The sequence below is a fragment of the Polypterus senegalus genome, chromosome 4, assembly GCF_016835505.1.
Source record: "Polypterus senegalus isolate Bchr_013 chromosome 4, ASM1683550v1, whole genome shotgun sequence".
NCBI lineage: Eukaryota > Metazoa > Chordata > Cladistia > Polypteriformes > Polypteridae > Polypterus > Polypterus senegalus.
Window position 1 is genome coordinate 90,764,850 of NC_053157.1, and position 23,041 is coordinate 90,787,890.

General features: G+C 37.7%; 1 protein-coding gene and 1 long non-coding RNA gene across 3 annotated transcripts in view; one reads left to right on the top strand and one right to left on the bottom strand.

Moving 5' to 3' along the window:
• Positions 1–7,515, top strand: part of LOC120527528 — a 100,898-nt gene extending 93,383 nt beyond the window's left edge. Inside the window, exon 3 of the long non-coding RNA XR_005633354.1 lies at positions 7,267–7,515. This is a non-coding gene — a long non-coding RNA (uncharacterized LOC120527528). The remainder of the gene's footprint in view (positions 1–7,266) is intronic.
• Positions 1–23,041, bottom strand: part of stox2a (storkhead box 2a) — a 367,273-nt gene that overhangs the window by 288,696 nt on the left and 55,536 nt on the right. The gene's annotated exons all lie outside the window — the stretch shown is intronic.

Here is a 23,041-nt window from a genome sequence, read left to right on the forward strand (position 1 = left end):
GCCTGATATTGACAAACTGGTTACTAACAAGAGATGCCGGGATAAAAGAAATAAATCTCACACTGTAAGACTCCTATATAAGCAATGAATATAATATAATAGTATAAGGACCTAGCTAAGAGGCTAAGATTCTAATTGTACGCTGTTGTACGGGGATTGTATGGAAATAAATTGATTTTCTTTAAACTTTAAGTGTTACATTTTTTAAAGTTTTCAGTTTAGGAAAGAAAGCTACAGTAACTTTGTATAATAGTATTTGATACAGTGTCGCCCGCTGACGCACGTATGGCAGTCAAAGTGGCCCACCAATGGTTGTGAGTTTGACATGCCTGAGCTAAGCAATCGTTACTTGTAACCTTTTACATGCCTCACTGGTCATATTGTATGCTGCATATTCAATTCTAGGACCTTCTATAGAGTAGGCTGCTTGCTGACTGGAGCGGCCTTTACTTTTAAACATTTGGGGTTAAGCCAGTTTACCACAAATAAAGGACTTGAAAAGGGCATCCTCTTGTGCCTTTAAGGGGTCACAGTTAGCTTAGGAATGAACAATCTTACCTCCCAGCCCAGTATTAGCAGTCAAACAGACACTGGCTTTAAGCTTTCACTTTGCATCAAAACTAATAATAGCAAGTAAAAAAAGGTTACATAGAATCTTACAATTTGGAGGGATTCATTCATCCTCGTTCATGCTCCATTACAAACAGCAAAACACTGGTGAACATCCCAGGTGGCTCAGTCCCTTAGTTACTAAGTATGTGTTCTCAGACCAAACAAGAAAAACACATTAAAAGTATGTGCAGAACAGAAACTAGAAAATGTTAGGGGATGTCATTATCATCAGTAACTCTTTTCCTGCTCCGTTCAAGGTTATTTTGTCAAGGAATCAAAGCAAACTAAGCAAAACACTTTAGAAGTCCACTTTGCGTTCCAACTTTCCCAGTATACACTGCGCTCCTTGACAAGAGTTCATACCGAAGGCCTGTCTCCCAACATCTGTCAACAGAAAAGTTTAAAGTATCTGCCGTACAGACGTGTATATCACATATAGGAGGCACATGGCAGTTTAGTGGTGTGAGGAAATGCAGCGATTGCCCTTGCATTTTGAGGCTTTTGTTATTATTCATATATCCACATGCTGCTTCCAATTTAAACTTAATTTTGTTCTAATTAAAATTAATTTTTTGACATTTCAATACCACTATGTTATATTGTTTGCTAGTGGCTCAGGCTATTTTTGGTAGTGCCAATGGTGAGTCATTGCCACCATGTGTTCGCAATGGTGGATAGCAGCATCCCATGTTAACTAAAGAGTTTCAGTAGAAATCATTCGCTCTCTAAGATTCTGGATTGTTTTCAAAATATTCAACTTTGAGAAAGATTAGTTATTTAGAGAAATAACAGATCTGTTATCTGCAGAATGGAGCTTTAGTACAAATGATAAATAGCAAAAAAGAATTTCCCAAAGTAATCCATAATTAATCTGTTGAAACAGCTCTACCATACAAAAAAAATGACTTTGGTTATTTATCAAAAATGAAGGTAAACTACAGAAGAAACAACAACCAGCTGGCTCCACTTGGTGTAGCCGAAAACCTGTGCAGTTCCTTATATTTCTATGAGCTGGTCTTAATCACTTGCTACAGACCCTGCCAGCTATTCAGGTTTGTTTTCTTTCTTTTTTTCTTGTTTTTGTGTTGGTGGTACTTTCATCTCCATGGATTTTAACACCCAACTGTTTGTCTAACTTTAAACTCAGCCTTGACAAGTGTGGGGTTCCTGGTAAAATCTTAGGTTCACTGCATTAATATCCTCACAAAATTCCCCTATGAAACATCAGTTCTGTAGGGTTACTCTCCATGTCCCACAACATGCCTGCTTTTGGGCGATTTCTCCCCGGTGGTAAGCTGTTTGTAATTTAAACCTTTAGGCAACATGTACAATTCTCAGCTGCATTTCCATTTATAACTCTGAACAAACCAGTTATCATGACTCAACCCCAAATGTAACATAAAAAATAAATATTTTAAATATTTAAATGCAATGGTTTCTGATCTTGTAAGCTCACCATGATGTGGGTTGTCTACCAAAGAATCAGACTCCACTCTGGTTCTCCATGACACTACAGTAGAAGTAAGTGGGTATAAAAATGAATGGGTGGATGTATGGTAGTGTTCATTTGGAAAAGGTTTATTAGCATCATCCTGTTGTATTACTTCTATCTGAAGTGTGATCCACATATGCATTCTGGTTTCCATTTACAGTTTAATTTTGATATGCTCTTGTTCTTCGTAACAAAAGTGTTCATTATATTCCAAATTTCAGATGTCTTCTATTTACTAACTCATTAGCAAACTGAAAAGTGTTTTTCCCCATGGCATAGGCCAGGACAGCATGTTGTAATTTTTCTTTATTTATATTAACAACCAGCAGATATTTACTATATTGCTAACAAACATTGAACATATGGTGTACTGTATATGTTGTTTTTAATCTGTAAAAAGTAAAGATTAATTATCTAAATATGGTACTATATGTCATACCTAAATCAGGCTTAAGGATTTGTTTTGTTTTTTTTTTTTTTAATAATGAGACTCAATTGTGTTTGTCTAATCCATTGACCCCTTTAATTACAAATATATTTGATATTTTTAGATTATGGTCACTTATGTAGCTGGTATTTGCATCAATATGCAGTACAGTATATCTCCATCTAGTTGGCACAGGTTGTATTAATAAAATTATATGTGCATTTTTTCCACCTTGTATTACTCACAATAAAATATTCTATCTTCGTTTAAAAAAAGGTTACGATATTGCAAATGCAGAAAGGATGCAGATGGCATAAGCATGGTCACAATATTTTTACTATAGTGAACACTGTTACAAAGTGCTTTACTAGTAGAGCATACTGCTCTTAATACAGACTTAAAGGTGAAGTATATGTCAGCTAAGTAAATCATTTAGTGCCCTCGAGGGATGGTATTTGAACATGCAAACTAAGGTTAAAACAACAAATTTATTTGTGCTGTATAGCACCTACATTTTTAACTGAGTGCAATAGCTGCATGTTATAATTTGGAGGCTGCATGCATTGATGTAACAGCCTGTCCTTACACCAGCTCTAAATTTTAAGTGTTACTGTACATTTATTTTAGCTGAAAAAAAGCACCACTTACAGCTTTGCAAGCAAGCAAAAACTGCAGGCAATTTGTCAGTATGCTAAGATTCACAGTAGGTGTATGAATGATGTAATGGTTAAAAAAAGATTAGTTAACACCATTAGGAGTAGAACCAAACCACGAAGTAACAGCAAATACGCAAACTTCAAAAAAAAACAAAACTATACTGTATTAAGACTTCACCTTAAAAAAACATACCATTAATTCAAACAAATGCATAATATGTTTATATTGACAAGGTTTAGAATGCATAATGTTAAACTGAAGAATGAAAATTCAAGTTTTAAGAAAGCATACTAAGGACATTAAAAGTGAACTGTAGAGCAAATACCAAAAAAATAAAGAAAACGAGATGTTACTGCAGCCCAACCACGTGCTGCATTTCTAACACCCTGCTTCCCAACGCAGATGAGATCATATTCTATAATAAGCCAGCTCCTCTTAAATACTTCCACATCCTTTAGCAACTTTCCCTCTAGTGACATCTGCTGGGAACATGCACCTGATCTTCTGAATGTTTAACAAAACCTATGCAATATACAATTTGTGATACTTACCATTTCTCTCAGCTTTACTAGGCAAAATGTTAACCAAATTTAAAATGAAACCATGAAAGACCTGAAACAGTTAAAACTGAAATACAGCTAAAATCTAGAGAAACACAGATACATACTCCAGTAGAAAGATGACAGGTGTTAAATCAAAACTAACAAAGAACACAAAAAAAAAACGTTAAGTCTCTCCATTCCAGCAATTCTCTGTGGTTTGTGCTACAAACAAGTCAGGTCATGCAACACTCCTCAGTTTCATCATCTTTCACACATTTGCAAACACATCTGATCACTCTAATATTTTAGCAGATTTTACTCTAAATCATTAGATTAAATTTCATTGAACAAAGTCCATTGCATTAGTTTGGCTTCAATTAAATTATTTGAAAAAATAATTAGGGATTAACAATACAAGATGTAAAAAATTTTATGAAATTCCACATGGGTATATACAGTAACAAACAGTAAAAAATGTAATGTTCTACAAGAATAAAACAAAAGCAAGAAAACTATGACACTTCTTTAATTATGCAGTATGGAATATAGGAAATTATTGGTCTCAAATTGAACATTGGTGTTGGGAACATCAAATAAGGATATCTGAAATGAGATTCCGGAAATGGCTGTGAATGGTCTTTTGTAAAGTGCAAAGCAACATTATTATTATTATGAAAAAAGTAGCAATTACAAGATATTTGCTTGAGGCAATTTAATATGAAGCACACAGTGTTGAGGAGTTTTTAAAGAGTGGCAGAATGATTCAGAATAACTGCTAGATGCCTAAAGTGACAAGAATATCAGAAACTGAGCACAGTCACAAAGACAATGCATCCATCTGGCCGTCTGCTGCCACCGATGAAAGTAACGGAACTAAAGCACATTATTTAGAGAGTTATAAGGGCCAGGCTCTAGGAATACCAAATAAGCCCATTACAGCCCATTCTGCCATGCCTGCTGAAGGCAGATTTATGTTTCATATGCTTAGTAATTTAAAGAATTCTTGATTTATTATTGCTATGAGACATTCGAATCACAGCTATAAAGATCAACTATTTGTCTGTGCATACATCTTCTAAATCAACTTAATATAAAATTTAGGATCAATGCAGAAACAGAGAATGACACCAGCCCATTACAGGGAACAGTCACAATGGGTGAATTTAAAGGCCCCAATTAAACCATTACAGATGTGGAAGGAAACCAAAGAACCCAGAGGAAAAAAAAAAAGAAGACTGTGCAACCCATATTAACATAGACATTGACCAGGCCAAAACTTGATCCATTTGATGTACTCTTTTATATAGATTATCACAGATTGAGAACAATAAATTGATATGCTTGCCAGCCGACTAGGAGCATTATACATACAATTATGTTAGGAAGAATGCCTAGTGGGTGCTGGGTGGTCTCATGGCTATGGAACCCCTGCAGATTTTGTTTCTCTCCAGCCATCTGGAGTTTTTTTTCTGTCCTCCCTGGCCATAGGACCATAATTTATTCTTTAATTAGCATTGCCAAATTTTTATATTTTTTCTTTTTTCCTTCTTACTTCATCTTGTAAAGCTCAATGACCTACAGAATTTGCATGAAACATATTATATAAATAAATGTTGTTGTTGTACATACATAAATCTACTGTATATGCCTCATTAACAGAATCATCATATTCACTTCACTTATCCCACCCAACGTCTTTCGACCACTTTCGGGGAATTCCCAGACTGGCAGAGAGTTATGTTCCTGGGTCTTTCCCCAGTGGGCAATACACATATATACTGTATATGTAAAAAACAGAAAATATGAAACATTACATGTATGTATGTATAGTAGTAATGTAGTATGGAATAGGAAACTGAATTTTCTGCTTTGGCTCAGACACCACTAAGAATTGTTTGTTTTAAGTGGATACTTAAATTTTATTATTTTTCATTCAAGAGCATCAAGCGGTAAAGGAAAACCTTCACATTTTAGATTTAGTCAGATGATGTAATCTCACATTTTTACAATGAGATGTCTGGGTCACAAGACTAAAAGTATTTATAGACATTGGCATGACAACATATAGGTAAGGGCTTCAAAGACAGGACACTTACTTTTATATACAGATGGAGCTTTATTGGTGTGCTTCTTCATTGCTTAACAAAAAAGAGAAGGTAAGTCGGAGCAAGTGTTCTCCAAAAGAGAAATAAGAAATAAACCTACAGGACATTTGTGCCCACTGAGTATTTAAAATGCAGTGAAACTTTAAATTGTACCAATTGAACAGGATTTAGTCCTGCTGTATTCACATCATTAGAAAACAGAAATCCCATTTTAGAGGGCTAATATGAACTCAGATGCTATTGGTTCTCCAGTGGGAAGAAGTCTAGGAAATGATGTTGTAAGCTGCAATGAAAAGTCTCCTACAAACATTGAAAAGTTTCTTTTAAATAAAATTTAAAACCACAAAATACTGAAAAACACAGGTGTGTAAACTCACAAAAAAACAAGGAATTGTACTTTATACATAAGGGACTATGTTTATATTAAGGGAAGGAAACGGGAGATCTCAGTATCAGACACTGGGCAAGAAGCCACAAAGAGAGGGGCAAAAAGAATCTCAGCTTTGCTGTGAGAATAAATCTAACCTGCCCGTGAAAAACTGAAAATCAGTAAGAGGGACAGATTTCAAGTCCAGTCTACTGAAACAAAAGGCAGCACCTTTAACTACTCTGCCATCTGTTTCAAGTCATGATTTCCTTTGTGGATATGTTCATTCCCCATATGTCAGCATGCGTTTCCTCCAGCATACCATAATTCAGTATGTTAAGGGGAGTCAATGAACTAAGCTGGTTTTATAGAAGCAAATAGTGCTGTCAGGGAAGACTCCAGCATTCTGACATTGGACTCATTGAAATGAATAAATGGATTAAAGAAAATGTTTTCCACAAAGTATTTTAAAAGGATAAGGAGAAACTCCCATTCAGTGTGTTAATATGTGCTTTATTAACCTAGTTATTCACAGAAACCTGGTTTCTAAAATGCCATGTAAACCCTAACTCTGGTTCGAGAAACTGGGTTATTGATCTCTGAGAAACCTAGTTACCACACATAGATTTCTCTGCAAGTAACCTGGTTATTTGGTCAAGTAAACCCTTAACCAGGTTACAGTTAAGTATTTGGTTAGCATTGCACATACTTTCAGCAGCCACAGGTTAAACAATCCACAAAATAAATTTCCTGAGGCAAATGTGCGAGCGATCAAATTTTTCCTTCTCTTGATTGTAATAACCTGTCTCAATATTTCAGAAATCTCTAAATGTATGTTAATGAGCTGAACATAGTGCTAAACTCAACAGCATAATCACCGGAGCAGTACAGCAATAATTTAAAAGTAACATGTTACATTGTCCAATTATCTTTTAAGGTAATGTGTAATGAAACAATACTTATTTTACTGAAGTAAAAATACCTGTTGTCACGCACGAGCAACGCGACAAGTCGTGCCAGGGGACAAAAGCGGGGTACTAACCTCTCTCTCTCTTTTTTCATAGAAAGAATGAAGCACCGCCGCCATGATTCCTCCCGCAGAAACAAAACGCCAGGTTCCCTTCTTCCCTCTGGTCCCCTGTTGATGACATCCAAAACCCATCCACCACCACGCCTTCCCAGCATTCCACTATCCTAATTTCCAGTCCGACTCCTTTATATGTCCGTGCAACCCTCCCTGTATTGTCTAACGTATTTTTCAGTTTTGTTTTGAGATTTGGAAGACCGTGATTATTATTTACAGTATACGGGGCCTAAACAACCCCAAACCTTTATGACTGTCTCAGTCTCTTATTACACTGCACTATTATTGTCCCAGAAGTACTTGGTGTAAGGCAAGAAGCATACATAGAGGTAAGCCACTCCTTCACAGGGCTCAATCACACAGCCAAAAGGTAATTGTACTCGGCATACAATCTGGCAAAAGAAACTCAAATACAATGTCAGTTTAGTTTTCAACCAGATGTTTTCTATAGATATGTTGAAACAGTGAGAATGGGTGATGCAGTGGCCAGTGTTCATACTGCAAATCATCATCGTCTCAGGTCAAGGAGGTGAAAAGGGAATGAATGTTATTTACTTCACAGCACATGAAGGACTAAATGTATTGTTAAAACACAAAAAAATGATCACATGCATCATGGTTGTTTTTGGATTCACAGAGGCTGATGAGGATGTTTAACTCTTTTTTGCACACTCGAATGACATTGGAGTGTTTTGCTAATGGAAAACTCCAGAAGCTTACTTTCGTATGTCAGAAGTTTTTAAGAAGCCAGGTTTCTGCCTGAACAGGCTCCTCACCTTATCCTGGATTTGTGTGTGCATGTAAACGTACTCAATGTTTCATCAAGACAAATTAACTTTACAGGGTCACATTAGAAGTATGTTAAAACATTCATCCCAAGAACTGCCTAATGCCTTCACCCATAAAACATAAATTTAAAAGGAGATAAAGAAAAGTAATTTTATTATTCTTGGATGCTACTACATTTTCTTCACAAGATAAAATTTACTGAAGACCCTGCTGAGGCTGATGGAAATGTATGTATTTGCTAGTTTTGTTCTGACATTTAATAATGCTGTATTTGTTTATTGTTATTTAAGGAGCTCTAGGAGGAAAAAGCAGGCATGCAAAACTGATGCAGGTAACAGCCAGATATCAAATGTGCTGGCCTTTTCAGAAGTAATTTTCTCTGATGTTTTCAGTTAATGTTTACTAATTTGGAAATTTAACGGTAGCCCCAATTGTCTGTTGTTCTAATTTGATCTCTATTTCCCTTCTCCCAAACACAACACCCACACTATTTCTTTGCTTTGCTGGTCTCTCTGAATTCAATCCAGACACTTCAGTTCACTGAACAGCCAAGCTACTAATAACCTTCAGTTGCTCACTTTTCTTGAAATGTTCCTCAAGAAAATTCCTAAACTGCATCATACAATTTAGAGAACCCTGTCTCTGTCTCTCTTCATGAGCACAGAAACGTCAAGCAAAATGACATCTTTTATTGGCTTACTAAAAAGATCACAATATGCAAGCTTTCGAGGTAACTCAGGACCATTCTTCAGGCCAGAAATGCATTGAAAGCTTTTGCATATTGTAATCTTTTTAGTAAGCCAATAAAAGGTGTTATTTTGCTTGACTTCTCATGAGATCCATAATGGCTAACACGGTACTACACCCTAGTACTATATGCGCACTGAAGAAAAAAAAAATTCCTATCTTGTTACCAAACTGTGAAATGTGCCTTCTCTCACCATAAGAATCGCTCCCATGCTTGCAACCTTCAGCTGCCTGTTTGGAACTGCTCAAACCTTCTACCACCTGCCTCTAATTTAAAACTTTTTCCCACCTTATGTGTCCTCTTTTTACTGCACCCTTCTTTAAAGGTCACTTCTATGCCATCATATGTTTATTGGTAACCCCTGAATTACAGTTGACAATGTTTGCCAAAGACTTATTTTAATGGACTCTTAACTCTCCATTACCTTTCCAGGCACTCACAGATATTTTTTTTTTTTAACTGGACTGGGAAGAAGTGTCTGGTAAATAAAAAAAGAATAGCTAGATGTTGACAACTGTAATCTATCTCTGCTATCACTAACCAAACAAGTGCGCCCTACTCTAGTTAATTTGTACTCCTGCAGAGCCAAGAGGACAAGAGGGAAGTTATTTTTTGGCCAACAGCTTTAGGTCAACTTTACTCAAGTAAATCAAGTTTTTGAGTTGAACAGGCATACAAAAAGACATATACACCCCAAAAGTATCCAAAAACCTGTTTTTATGGAAAACACACACAAGGAAGCAATACATACATTTTTTTTATTTGATTTTATACATTACAATTCCTTAAAAATGTTAAAAACATTAAAATACATCACAATACATTACATGAGAAAAGACAAAATACAAACAATTAAAAACGACAACGGTGGTGCTGCTCTAACATCTCTCTGCAGCTGTTGATCTCATGTCTACCAGGTAGGGTGGCTTGCCTGTTTGTCCTTCTCTTTCTTTCTTTCTTTCTTCTTTTCTCTCTCAAACAAACAATCTGTCTGTAATCCAAAGGCTCAACTCTCTTTTCAGGTTCTAGACTGCAGGCCTCCTCTGGAATGATGCAAATTTAAAACTCCTTCAGAGGCCACTGCCTCCCAGCCCTACAGCAAAATCCTAAAAACTTTGCCATTGCAGAACTTGCACAAATAGCCTTGATGTCAGTGCACACCTCAGGCTTCAGCTGTCTTTAATGGATGCCTGCCTTATGGAGGCAATATGACACCACTCCTTCCAGTCAGGGACAGTGTGCAGTCATCCAAAAAGCTGGGGATTTGTAACTGATATCTGGCTGGACCCAGCTATTAAAACTGAAATAAGACCACACTTCTCCTATATGCTGCTGCCTATTAGCCAAGAATAATTCTAAAATATCAGCCCTCAATTGCGCTGTAAAAGGAGGATTAGACATAACTGGCACCTATTGGGATTGTCTGCCACCCTCTAGTATTCAAGGGCAAAACCACAAGCTTCCACCCATGCTGCATCATTCTCTAATCTGCATTAGTAGTTTTGCCCGTTGTTCTTCCAGGACATCAAGTCTATTAGTAGGGACCATCTAAAACAGGGGTGGTCCAAATTGCAATACAGATCTTGGGGGATGGTTGTCACAATGGCTGCAGGTTTTTGTCCAGACCATTTTCTTATATAGTAACCAATTAGTGTTGCTAATAATAATAAAAAAAAAAACATGACGAAGTATGTTTGAAGATTCACATTCCTTAACTGTGTATTTCCCTCAAACATCAGCCAGACAATATTGAGATGTACATGCACAATTAGCCAGAAGATAACCAGCTAACTCATGGGTCTGAAACTCAGCTCCTGGAGGGCCACTATTTTTGGCAATACCAATTTTTTTTAATTAGAAGCCAATTTTTGCTGCACAACATTTAACTCTACAACTTCATAGTGCTCTCATTCCACCACACCAGGAATTTACAAAACTTTTGATTTTCCTTTTTCTGAAAGCACATCAAAATGTTTTAAAGACCAGAACAAATCGATATGTTTGGACAGTCACCTTTTCAAACATTTTATTGAAATGGGTAGACATATAGGTGCACTTGTGATGAAGTAAGCTGGTCGACTGCTGGTTCGCTTTTCTCCATATTATTGTTTGTCAGCTGGTAAAGGGTTTTGAACCTTAAAATGTATGCCAGTTAAAATGTACTCAGTGAAGGTTGTTCCTTTAGTACCAGCAAATGGCTAAATAAGAAAGTAGCTGGATTGAGAACCTGCAGCCACTGCTCTAAAAGCGGTGTGCTTTCAAATTATCATGTGCAGAACTTCTTCATCCAAATACTACTGCCGCCATCATCCATCTCTCTCTCTCTCTCTCATGTGAAGATGCCCTTGCCCCATTTTTTTATTTTGCAATCATACCAAATTAGTGAAATCATATTGTGCCATTTATACTTTTAAAATTTTTCTTTCTGAATTATCAAGAATTAATGTCTAACTGAACTAAAAAGCTCCTTCATTAATGACATTCTTTATCATGAAAATGTTTCACAAACTTTTATAAAAACAGACAGTAATTTGATTATGAATAAATAATACTATATTCTAGCTATTGACCTTTTACCCAATGATTTGGTAAATTTGACATTTCAACTGACATTTCACAAATGGCAGTGGTTTGCATCTTAGGCTTACTGAAAGCTTGCCCTAAAAGGCACACATTTTTAAACAAATCTTCAAAAGTTTACAATGTTTTTAAACTTCATGTTGACAGAATTGAAATGGCTTGTGATATGACACAGAAAATATAAACATGGCATTACTTAAGAATTCCAAGAATTCTCCATGCCAAGACTGCTTTATGCTTTAAAAGAATCTTAAAGTATTCAACAATGCACAGTATCTCTCCAACGCTTTAGCTGCACTGCATTAAACAATACCTTAGTGTAGGAAAAGGTAATTGATGGAAACATAAAATGGCTGCTATGGAATTGGGCACTTTAATTAAACTAGTCAATGTGCTGCTCAAATCTGTAGGCAGCATGTCACAAAGAACAACTTGATGAATAATGTAATGGAGCACATTAACCCGAGGGTGTATCACTTTGGAATGTGGAATTCAGGCTCACCTCTTACTTTATGCAACATACAATCCTGACAAATGCATATGAAGAACTGAAGGTGCTGTGATTTTTAATTTAAAATGACATCTCATCTCTCAGGGTCACCCTTCTATCAAATAAAACAATAAAGCTTAATGAAAACTAGACGGTCTTCTTGGAAATGAACATAGCTGCTACTATACCGATATTGTGGTACACAGCCTCTGCTCCTTATGAGGTCCACTCTCTGGAACACAAGTCCATCTTAGGCACTCACTACAGATTCAGATCTACTTGAAGAAATGAATGGAAAATATCAAATGTTTATATCACAGAAAAAATTGAAAGCATAAACAGGTGATCAATTTTTATTTAAGGGCACTGCTCATTATTCTCCTGAAAGCAGCCATTATCACACAAGCAAACAAAAGGTCAAATGATGCAAATGTGCATTTAAAAAAAATGTAATTTTCAGATATCCGTTAACCAAACAAGCAAACTTAATTTACACCAGAAAGGAACAACACAAACTATCACACCACCTCCACATATTTTGGTGATATGAACCATGAGCCCATAGCTTTATGCCACAATCGCCCTCCCTGCAAACTCCCATCATGATGCATCAACAGGGACTCATCCAGAAAGCTTTGGTGCTCATTGAAGTTGCAGTCTGTTGCATTTTGTTGACAATAATGGAAGTCAGGTAGATTATCTGATGTTACTCCCTTTCTGAACACAATTTGACAGATAAAATATTAGGACTTGACTCTCTGCGTACTACATTTATATTGTGGTATTATTTAATAAATTGTGACAGACTTGTCAGTATTTTTTAACTTGGTGGTAGTTTGAGGAATATTTCATTTAAATATCACATAAATAAAACATACTTTATACATATACAGTACACACACACACAGATATTACTGTGCACAGAGCAGTACCATTCATTCATTTACTGCCCAATCCAACTTATTTCAGTTCGGAGACACACTCAAGGCTGCAAGTCTGTATACCTCTGAACGCCACCCAATAAAGCTGGGCACTCGCGCACACACACACAATATTATATATATATATATATATATATATATATATATATATATATAAGTTTAAATAGGACCAGTTTACAAATGACAAAAGAAGAACACTATTTAAAATTATTTTCCCTGAAAATTTTGGAAATAAACTGAAATTTGTTTGCATTTTTGAGACGTATTAAACTAGTAGCATATGCAAGAAAGAATTTCACGGTGCTCTGTCCGCCTGAAATCTCTTTCTCTCCTTCACTATCAAGTGTTACAGAAACGGTCTATAACAAGTAAAATAGAAATTTGCTGTACTTAAAGTATCCACAAGAGGTCACTACACAGCAAAGAATTAAACGAAAGGCCACCCTGCAACAGGGAATGGAGCCTTTTCATTATCTAGTATTGGAAGCTCCTAATCCAGAGAAGTTTAACCCTTAAATTAAACTTAGTTACAACAAATCGTTATTTTTTAATTTTTGAAAAATACTATGTTGAGCAGCAGTACACGTAAGTTTATCAGAAATGCCATAATGCAATATTATGTTTGTTATTAAATTATAGTACTAAAGGTCAGATTAAGTTCCAAGTAAAGTGGCGATAGATTTCAGTTGGGCTATAATAGAAATTTGTGCTGATGGAACTTTGCAGACAGAAAAGGGCAGGCAAAGAGGCCCATACCTGGAGGTGAAAAATTTAATTACAGTATAACAAAGTTGCAATAGGAAGGAAAGATAAGTTCTTCAGGGCAGAGTTCAATCAAACACATAAAAACCTTTACTGAGACACACACCAAGAGAATCTTACTTTGAAGCCAAAATGCTTATGTAACGGTAAGTATACAATGAGCTATACCTCCATCTTCTTAAGAAAGTATTTAACTTATTGTACAATTAGATGGAGCACAGTTTAGAAGGGTTTGATGGTTTTGCCACTTATATAGTTGTTCAGAAGCTCCACAGAGTAAAATTCCTGCACATATCATAATATTTCTATCTAACCACTAATTTGAGTTTACCTGTGTAGGAACATGCACAACAAAAGCACTGGCACACACTGCTCAGGCAACAGAGCTGCAGTGAGGTACTGTACTGTATGTTCCACACTACATGAAATGACACAACATTCCCATTTTTGCTTAACCCTAATCTGGATCACAGAAAGCCCGAGCCTATGCCAGAAGTACTAAGTATAAGGCAGGGCAGAGCTCTGGATCAGCCCCATTCACACTCAACACCACTCACAATCTGTTCAGCATGTCTTTGGGGGTACAAGGCAAAAACCTTTGTAGGCGGGTGTTTGGGATATGCAAGATCAACATGGACAACAACCAGACATTGGATTTGAACTGAGGATAACAGATCTGGGATGTTGTGCTATCCTCCATGCCACAGTGACAGGCAATGAATATAGCTCTCCAAGAGAGAAGGGAACAAATAAGGATAAACTCCTTTATACTGCAAAAAGTTATTTTTATGAGTATAAATGTTTCTGGATTTACTTTTTATTTCATGAATTAAGAAAGTTTAGCTGTGTGGTAATATGAGCTTGACTACTGACAGCCAAGCACAAAGTCTTACAGTTACCCTCTGATCAAGCTCAGGATGGATTAGAACTCTGCCTATTACTGATGTCAACACTTACTCTGAAGATGAACACAAAGAACACTTCCAGCTCACACAGCACTTTGACATTTAGCCAAGCATCTGCCTAACTGTGGAAGAATGAACAACTGATGAGTAACAGACAGGCAAGGCAGGCTTCATTTATACCTGCATTATTAGTAGCAACAAGTAAATCTGAGAATTACAACATAGTTTTCATAATATTAAGAGAGTACTTTAAGGTCATACATCTGGGAAAAAGAATTTAAATTTATTTACACTTATGTTGCCTCAGAAAATGTGCCCAATTCCGTTCATTTCTGCGTTAAGCGCTAGTGCAGGAATTTCAAGCATGTTATTGACTTGTCTGTTCTGCATGTAAAAAATGAAGAGACTGCAAGGAATCAGACTTCTAATTGTTCACAGTTAATAGTCAGACTAGTAGAACAAAATGCTTAAACTCTGCAATTATTATCTTGGTTATACTTTATCAAACTTACAAAAACATGATGCTATTTACAGTAGTATTCAGTTCTATTTTTTCTATAGATTTTTTTCCACAGCAATACAGACAGACAAATACTGAGGACTAAAAAAACTTTAACTTATTAGAATAAGTATTTTTTTCCCTTTGAAATGTTCATGTTCTGTATAGTTGGGGGGGAAACAAACACCATTTTATTTGCAATTCTTGAATTGTTTTTTTTTTTTTCTACCAAAGCAGTTGAGACAAATCAATTCAAATTCAGCCACTTCACAGGGTTAAGGCTCAGGCCTGTATTTTCACAGAATGTAAGAAATGTACTCATTTATTCTATTCTTATTTTTTTTCTTATCAAACTTAATTTATTCAGTTTCTACAAACACCTTTATACTTGGCTCCAAAGTGATCCACTTCCTTTATATTGATGTGCCAAGAACTTTGAAATGAATTGGGGTACCAGTGCTCCTTTTTCAGCTGCAGAGGAGTGTGGTATTGGTGGTTTGCTTTCTTGGATGCTTTCCAGTTGTATAATGTCTGAGCAGGTGCTACTGCCAAAATAAAGTAAACAATTATTTTAATATTTCTCTGAATTGTCAGACTTTTATTCTAGTACGTCAGACTTTCAGGTCATCAAACATGTCAGCAGTGATTGTGGCAATTTCTGAAGGAATGTTAATGTTAGATAAAAACAATATAAATCCAAGGCTTTAGAACATCAGAATTTCAGATCACTGGTAATTAAAGTAAGACTTGCTGAGAAAGGTGACTTTTAAATCTTTCTAACTTTAAATAGTTAGGTTTTGCCAAGGTGGCCAAAATGCTGCACTTTTATGCTGTTAAACCCAGGCTGACGACTCACTTATTTAGTCTAGCATATCCCAACTGAAATCGCTGATTAGTTGTTAATATGACAGCTCTGTTTGTTAGTCATGAATTTCATTAGACAGGCTTGAAAATGTATGATATCGTTCATATGGCTGCTGTGTTTGTTACTCATTTGCACAAAAACACAACTATGAGCATCATACTGTCATCTTCAAATTTAGGAGCAGGGAACTTTCCAGCACAGAAAAATATTTAAAAATGTAAAAAAAATATGCCATTTTCAAACCAATGTAAAAATTCTATCAAAGTTTTGGCAAGCTTCAAGAAGCCCGTAGTAATAAAAGCATTCGACAAAATGCCACATTCACTTCATGACATCACTGCACATACCAGAGCTCTTAACTGCAGCTTTTTTGAAGTCTGTTAATGGATACTGACTTTAAACTCCTAAATAATGCTGCGGGTAGACATAATAAACTGCTTTTTGTTAAATAATTCTAAATGCAATGTGCCAATTTCACCATTACAGTAGCACACTTTGCAAAGCTTTGGCTTTTTCTTCCATTTTGTTAGCCATATGATAATATGTTACATTTAGCATGACACAGAACAAGTGAGCATACAAGTGATAAAAAAAAAAAAATCATATCAAATTCACCTTACAGACTCTCCCCAACTTTGTACATATTGAACTGTACCTTGTAAATACCCATCCAACAATTTTCAAAACTGACTTTATCCAACACACTGTATGTTTCACAATATATACTCAAAAACACACAAAACAAATACACACACAAATTCATATAAAAAATATACAAGTAGTGTACAAACAGGCAAAGGAGAGGAAATTCATTCACATGGGGCCATTTTTGAATCATCAATTAATTTAACATTCGTGCCCATGGAATGTGTGAGGAAACTCCACAGAGACCTGGATGGATGGACAAACTCCACACAAACAGTAACCTGACAAATGTAATACATACTAAATCTGGATATCTAACATTACCAATTCTAGGTTTATTAATCATCATATTCTTCAACTCTATATTGACTTTCTTTCCACCATTCTCTGCTAAATTACTTTTCTCTGTTATTTCTATATATTTTCCTTTGATTTTTGAAATACAAATTCCAATATACTAGCAGAGCAGTGTGCAGAGATTAGTACCAGGAATGAGTGTGAATCCTAATCCAGCTACTGTCTGTTGGGGCAGAGAGATTCTCCTCGTATCTGTGTGGACATCTGCTTCAAGTATTCAGTTTCTCCCCTTAAACTCACAAATTACTTAAGTGATAATTTAGCACTGACCCAGTACGCCTGAACGTGGAGCGCCTTGTGATGAGCTTGCGAATTAGACTAGACAGGGTCTCATGGATTTTGTATTGAGCATGTTGCTTTGACTTAATGTGATGCAGGTATTTTTTCCACCATTGAACAGATAACCTGAATAATGTCATTTCTGAATAGTAATATTCCATGTTCTGTTAATTAGTATTAGTTTGGAAGGAACACCTGTTTACATATTAGCAGTTTATATTTTATTTCATAGTCTCAAATGCAATGAAGCATACAGAGATGCACCGTCACTAGTGCTGGTTGGCAGTGTAAAAGGGTGTCTAATAAGCAGACATTGCATTTTGTTGGCTACAAATTGCCAGCAGCTTTCAAGTAAATTCACATTAAACGTGTGGCATGCTTAATCTTCTGGCCCTGTAATTGTTTCAAGACAAGACTTGCATTGTAAAAGAAGATAATATAAAAGTAAAGTATGCCATGCTACACAGTATACTGTTATGGTTAACACATGCGACACAAATTACCAAGGGACAGGGTGAAAGACAAGTCGATCCTGAAACACACAACAGCAGCACCAAAAATTTTTAAAAACACATATTCTGCCTTTACCCATTATGACTCAGAGTGGAAAACTGATAAAAGACATAAGAAATAAGTGAGAAAATAAGAAGAGAAAAAAAAGCTAGTAAGAAGAGTTAAATTGCGAAAGGCAAGAGTAAATGATAGCCATCAGAAAAATGAATGCTGAAACTTTTTATTACCTCTCAACACTGGGGAAAAGTAAGATGCAAATAAAAATGTCTATTTCCTGCTGCTGAAGTATGCTGGAAGAGTCCAGTATGACTTTATTATGTTATAATATTGAAATATTCTTCTCCTGTGATGGGCTGTCACCCTGACCACAGTTGTTTCCTGCCTGGCACTCAGTGTTGCCAGAATAGGCTCTGGCCTCCCATGCTCATGAATTGGATTAGATGGGCTTGAAAATGTATGAGGTTAATAGTATTTGTATGAAATAAACCCTTCAGAGAAAACCTTAATAATACCATAGTAATAAACACAAGATCAAAACAACTTTTTAATTCCCAAGTAACGTGTTCACACAAAACGTGAACATATGAAGGTCTCCAAGATGCTACTTTTAACTATACTACCTCCTAACTAGCCACATATTCCTCCAATGATTGCAAAACATAGATAAATGAATTAAACTCCTACCTTCCTTACTAATTCATGTTCCGTAGTGAGCAGGACAAAAATTCATACAGTATTCCATATTTACCTGCACAGTCCTATTATACTACTGAAGTGAAACTTCTCTTGGCTTTCTTCCCATAAAATACGAGGTTGTATATGGCATTAGTATTATTAGCCATTTTAGTCAACTCTCCATGCTGCCCAAATCTACTGATATGCTGCTGAATTTAGAGCAGGGAACTTCAGTCACGGTCCTGGACGGCCACAGTGGCTGTAGTTTTTTTCATTCCAGCCAGTTTCCTAATTTGAAGACAGTCCTTGCTGATAATGAAACTTGGTATTAAACTATGTTGCTTGTTTGTACTTTCATTCATTAATCAAAGGCAAACTTTAATTATATTGTGGAGCACAAATCCTCACAAAAGTCACTGTGCTGGAGGACGGCACTGGCTGCAGGTTTTCACTTCAACTAATTTCTTAATTAGAACCCATTTATTTGCTGCTACATCATATGTCTTTAGGCTTAATTTTAATTTCCTAACTTGTTATGATTAAGAACGTTTAATTACCTATTTTAGTTTTAATCAGCCACAGATAATAACAAAATTCAATTATCAAAGAAGCCACCGCCTCTCCATTTAACTTGGTTCAATTTACAATAGTGAATGTGGCGCATGAAGTACCTGTGTTAATAAAATGTTTAGAAATAAATGAGAGAGAAAAGGGGAAGATCATGAAGTGCTAATATGCTCTGGTCCACAAAACATATGGATAATATTCTCAGAAAAGGAAACTACAATGTAATTAAAGTTTGTCTTGAATGCATGAAAGCACTGACAAGCAATATGGTTTAATGCCAAGTTTCATTATCAGAAAGGACGGTCTTCTAATCAGAAAACTGGTTGGGATGAAAACCTGCAACCACGGCCACCTCTACTCCTGCTTTAGAGTATCTGCTAATGAACCTAAAATTTGTGTCATTAGCAGGTGTGACAGATAGGGGGCGCTATCGCTCCCTTGAACCCTTTTCCAAGACGTCAGACACGATATAAAAGTCCAATAGATGACTTTATTTAAACTGCACAGTGCACCAAGCACCCTACTCTCCACAATACTCATAAATACAATAACAAATCACTAACAATAATTCCTCTACTCCCAGATACGTTGCCACCCTTCCACCCAGCTCAGCTTGCCGTCTGGGAGCTCCGACAATCCTTTTATACTCCCTGACCCGGAAGTGTTCCAATCCCCAGTCCATGTGATCTCCTATCACTTCCGGGTCAGATCAAAAGTTCTTTTCTTCACCCCGGAAGCACATCATTCCCCTTGTTAATGTGACTCGGACGAACTTCCGGGGCGTAAGGCAAATAAATATCGTTCCTCCCTGCAGCGTCTCCCAGCAGCCCCCATGGTATTCAGCAGGGCTGTGCAAAGACTCTAATTTCCATGATGCCCTGCTGGTCTTCAGGGCACCTCCATACTGCAGGGAGGGCTCCACATGGTGGCGTTGGGGTATTGGCTGGGATGAACGGCCAGCCATACATCACACAGGTTTAACGCTAGAATCCCTGAAGCCTACAAAAAAAAAAAAAAAAGTGTAATCCTGGGCCACCTTAAATTTCTTCGCACCTCTCCATTAGAGTCTTTTGTTTTGTAAATGTGTCAATCAGTACAAGCAGCAAGCAGCCTGCTATCCAATCCCCCCTCACCGCCACAGTTCAACTTGGACAGAAAGTCCTCCCAGCTCAAGGCTCTGCATCTGGGTGTGAGGTGCCTGCAATTGCATAGGGTAAATAATATATCATTATTTGGAACACATGCATTTCATGTGTGTTCCGTGTCTTCAACAATCTATGTACATATAGGATGACAGGAAATGTGAGGCAAGAAATGTTGAACACATACTGTAACTAGAACAGAAACTTTTTTCATGTTATAGTACTAATAAGAAAATTTTGACATGAAGAATATAATGTGTGAAGACTGAAGTCTAAATATCAAATAAACACTTCCACAAAAGGTACACGTATAACTAAACAAATTGGCTTTTTTTCAAGAATATAACCAAAGAAAAAGAAATTGGGTTAGGGATGACATTGACAAGACTGCTTGGGTGGTGCAGTGGTAAGAACTGCTGAGTCAAAATCAAGAGGTTGCCGGTTCGATTCCGGGTGCTTCCCAGAATTATCGTTTTGAGTAGTAAAATGCTCTTATTGTTACTTTTATAGAATAAAAACATACATTTGATTTGAGTCTGTGACAGCAGGTGTAAATTTATTGTACTTGTAAAGGTTAGCGTTTTATTATTCAGTTTTATTCTCTCAGTCACATTCACTCTGCCCCCAAACTGACAATGCTGTTTTCAAATAAAGATGTGCTATAACAGAGGTGAACTCAGATGAGCATGAGGGTTCTACATCGGAAAAAGAGAACAGAAGCCCTCCCCACAAGAAACGTCCACAGTTGCACCAGCATAAAATTGAAAGATGGTACCATCTGGATGCAGCAAGAGGTCAGCCGGTCAGGCATCATCCTGCCAGTGAATCTGACACACATATGTCCTTCAATGAAACAGCAGGGCATGCTGAGCTCGCCAAGGTTTGGGGCAAAGTTCTGTTTGTGATTATGTTTTGTGATGGTCTTTTATATGAAAAACATTTATATATTACTTATATGAAAGCCACATAGAATGTTATTTACCTATATTTATTTACTTATCTTCCTTACAGCGTAAAGTCACAAGTAGACTGCAGAGTTTCTGGTGTTTGATCGACAGGGGCATGCTGACATATTATTACCCTATACAATTCCAGGCACCTCAAACCCAGATGAACAGCCTTAAGCTAGGAGAACTTTTTGCCTGAGTTAAGATGGAGAGGTGCGAAGGAATTAAAGGTGGCCCAGGATTACGGGTTTGTTCATAGGCTTCAGGCATTCTACTGTTAAGCTATTTACAATTTCAATTTATAAACCCCAATAATGTTTGATGGATCCCATTTCCTTCTGATTGCCCCCATTTGAAAAGATTTTTACACCAACTAGTAAAAAGACTAAGGCATATACAGAATCATTCAGTGTTGAAGACTTTTATTTTTTTTTTTTATATCCAACATCCTCAAGATCACACAGTAAGCTGGAGATTTTGACAGACCCAGCAATTTTGTAGTTCCAAGCCCAAAGTCTCAAACACTGGTATAAACCATCAGCATAGTAGGCTCACAGTGAATTAAAAATGAAGTTCAATAAAAAGACACAAACCAATTAACAGACTGATTGTGCTGAAAACCTGCAGCCATCAGGACTGGAATGATGTTCCCTGAATATACATCTTTGACAGTATTTGGGTCGATGGGAGGAGTACTTCGAAGACCTCCTCAATCCCACTAACATGCCTTCCAATGAGGAAGCAGAGCCTGGGGACTCTGAGGTGGGCTCTCCCATCTCTGGGACTGAAGTCACCGAGGTGGTCAAAAAACTCCTTGGTGGCAGGGCCCCGGGGGTGGATGAGATACGCCCAGAGTTCCTTAAGGCTCTGGATGTTGTAGGACTGTCTTGGTTGACACGTCTCTGCAGCATCGCATGGACATCAGGGACAGTGCCTCTGGATTGGCAGACCGGGGTGGTGGTCCCCCTCTTTAAAAAGGGGGACCGGAGGGTGTGTTCCAACTATAGAGGGAAAAGTCTATTCGGGGGTTCTGGAGAGGAGGGTCCGTCGGATAGTCGAACCTCGGATTCAGGAGGAACAGTGTGGTTTTCGTCTTGGTCGCGGAACAGTGGACCAGCTCTTCACCCTTAGCAGAGTCCTGGAGGGTGCATGGGAGTTTGCCCGACCGGTCTACATGTGTTTTGTGGACTTGGAAAAGGCATTCGACCGTGTCCCTCGGGGAATCCTGTGGGGGGTGCTCCGGGAGTATGGGGTACGGACCCCTGATAAGAGCTGTTCGGTCTCTGTACAACCGGTGTCAGAGCTTGGTCCGCATTGCCGGCAGTAAGTCGAGCCCGTTTCCAGTGAGAGTTGGACTCCGCCAGGGCTGCCCTTTGTCACCGATTCTGTTCATAACTTTTATGGACAGAATTTCTAGGCGCAGCCAGGGTGTTGAAGGGGTCCGGTTTGGTGGACTCAGGATTGGGTCACTGATTTTTGCAGATGATGTTGTCCTGTTTGCTTCATCAGGCCGTGATCTTCAGCTCTCTGGATCGGTTCGCAGCTGAGTGTGAAGCGGCTGGGATGAGAATCAGCACCTCCAAATCCGAGCATGGTCCTCAGCCGGAAAAGGGTGGAGTGCCCTCTCAGGGTTGGGGGAAAGATCCTGCCCCAAGTGGAGGAGTTCAAGTATCTCGGGGTCTTGTTCACGAGTGAGGGAAGAATGGAGCGTGAGATCGACAGGCGGATCGGTGCGGCATCCGCAGTGATGCGGGCTCTGCATCGGTCTGTCGTGGTAAAAAAGGAGCTGAGCCGTAAGGCAAAGCTCTCAATTTACCAGTCGATCTACGCGCCTACCCTCACCTATGGTCATGAGCTATGGGTAGTGACCGAAAGAACGAGATCGCGAATACAAGCGGCTGAAATGAGTTTCCTCCGCAGGGTGTCTGGGCTTTCCCTTAAAGATAGGGTGAGAAGCTCAGTCATCCGGGAGGGGCTCAGAGTAGAGCCGCTGCTCCTCCGCATCGAGAGGAGTCAGATGAGGTGGCTCGGGCATCTGATCAGGATGCCTC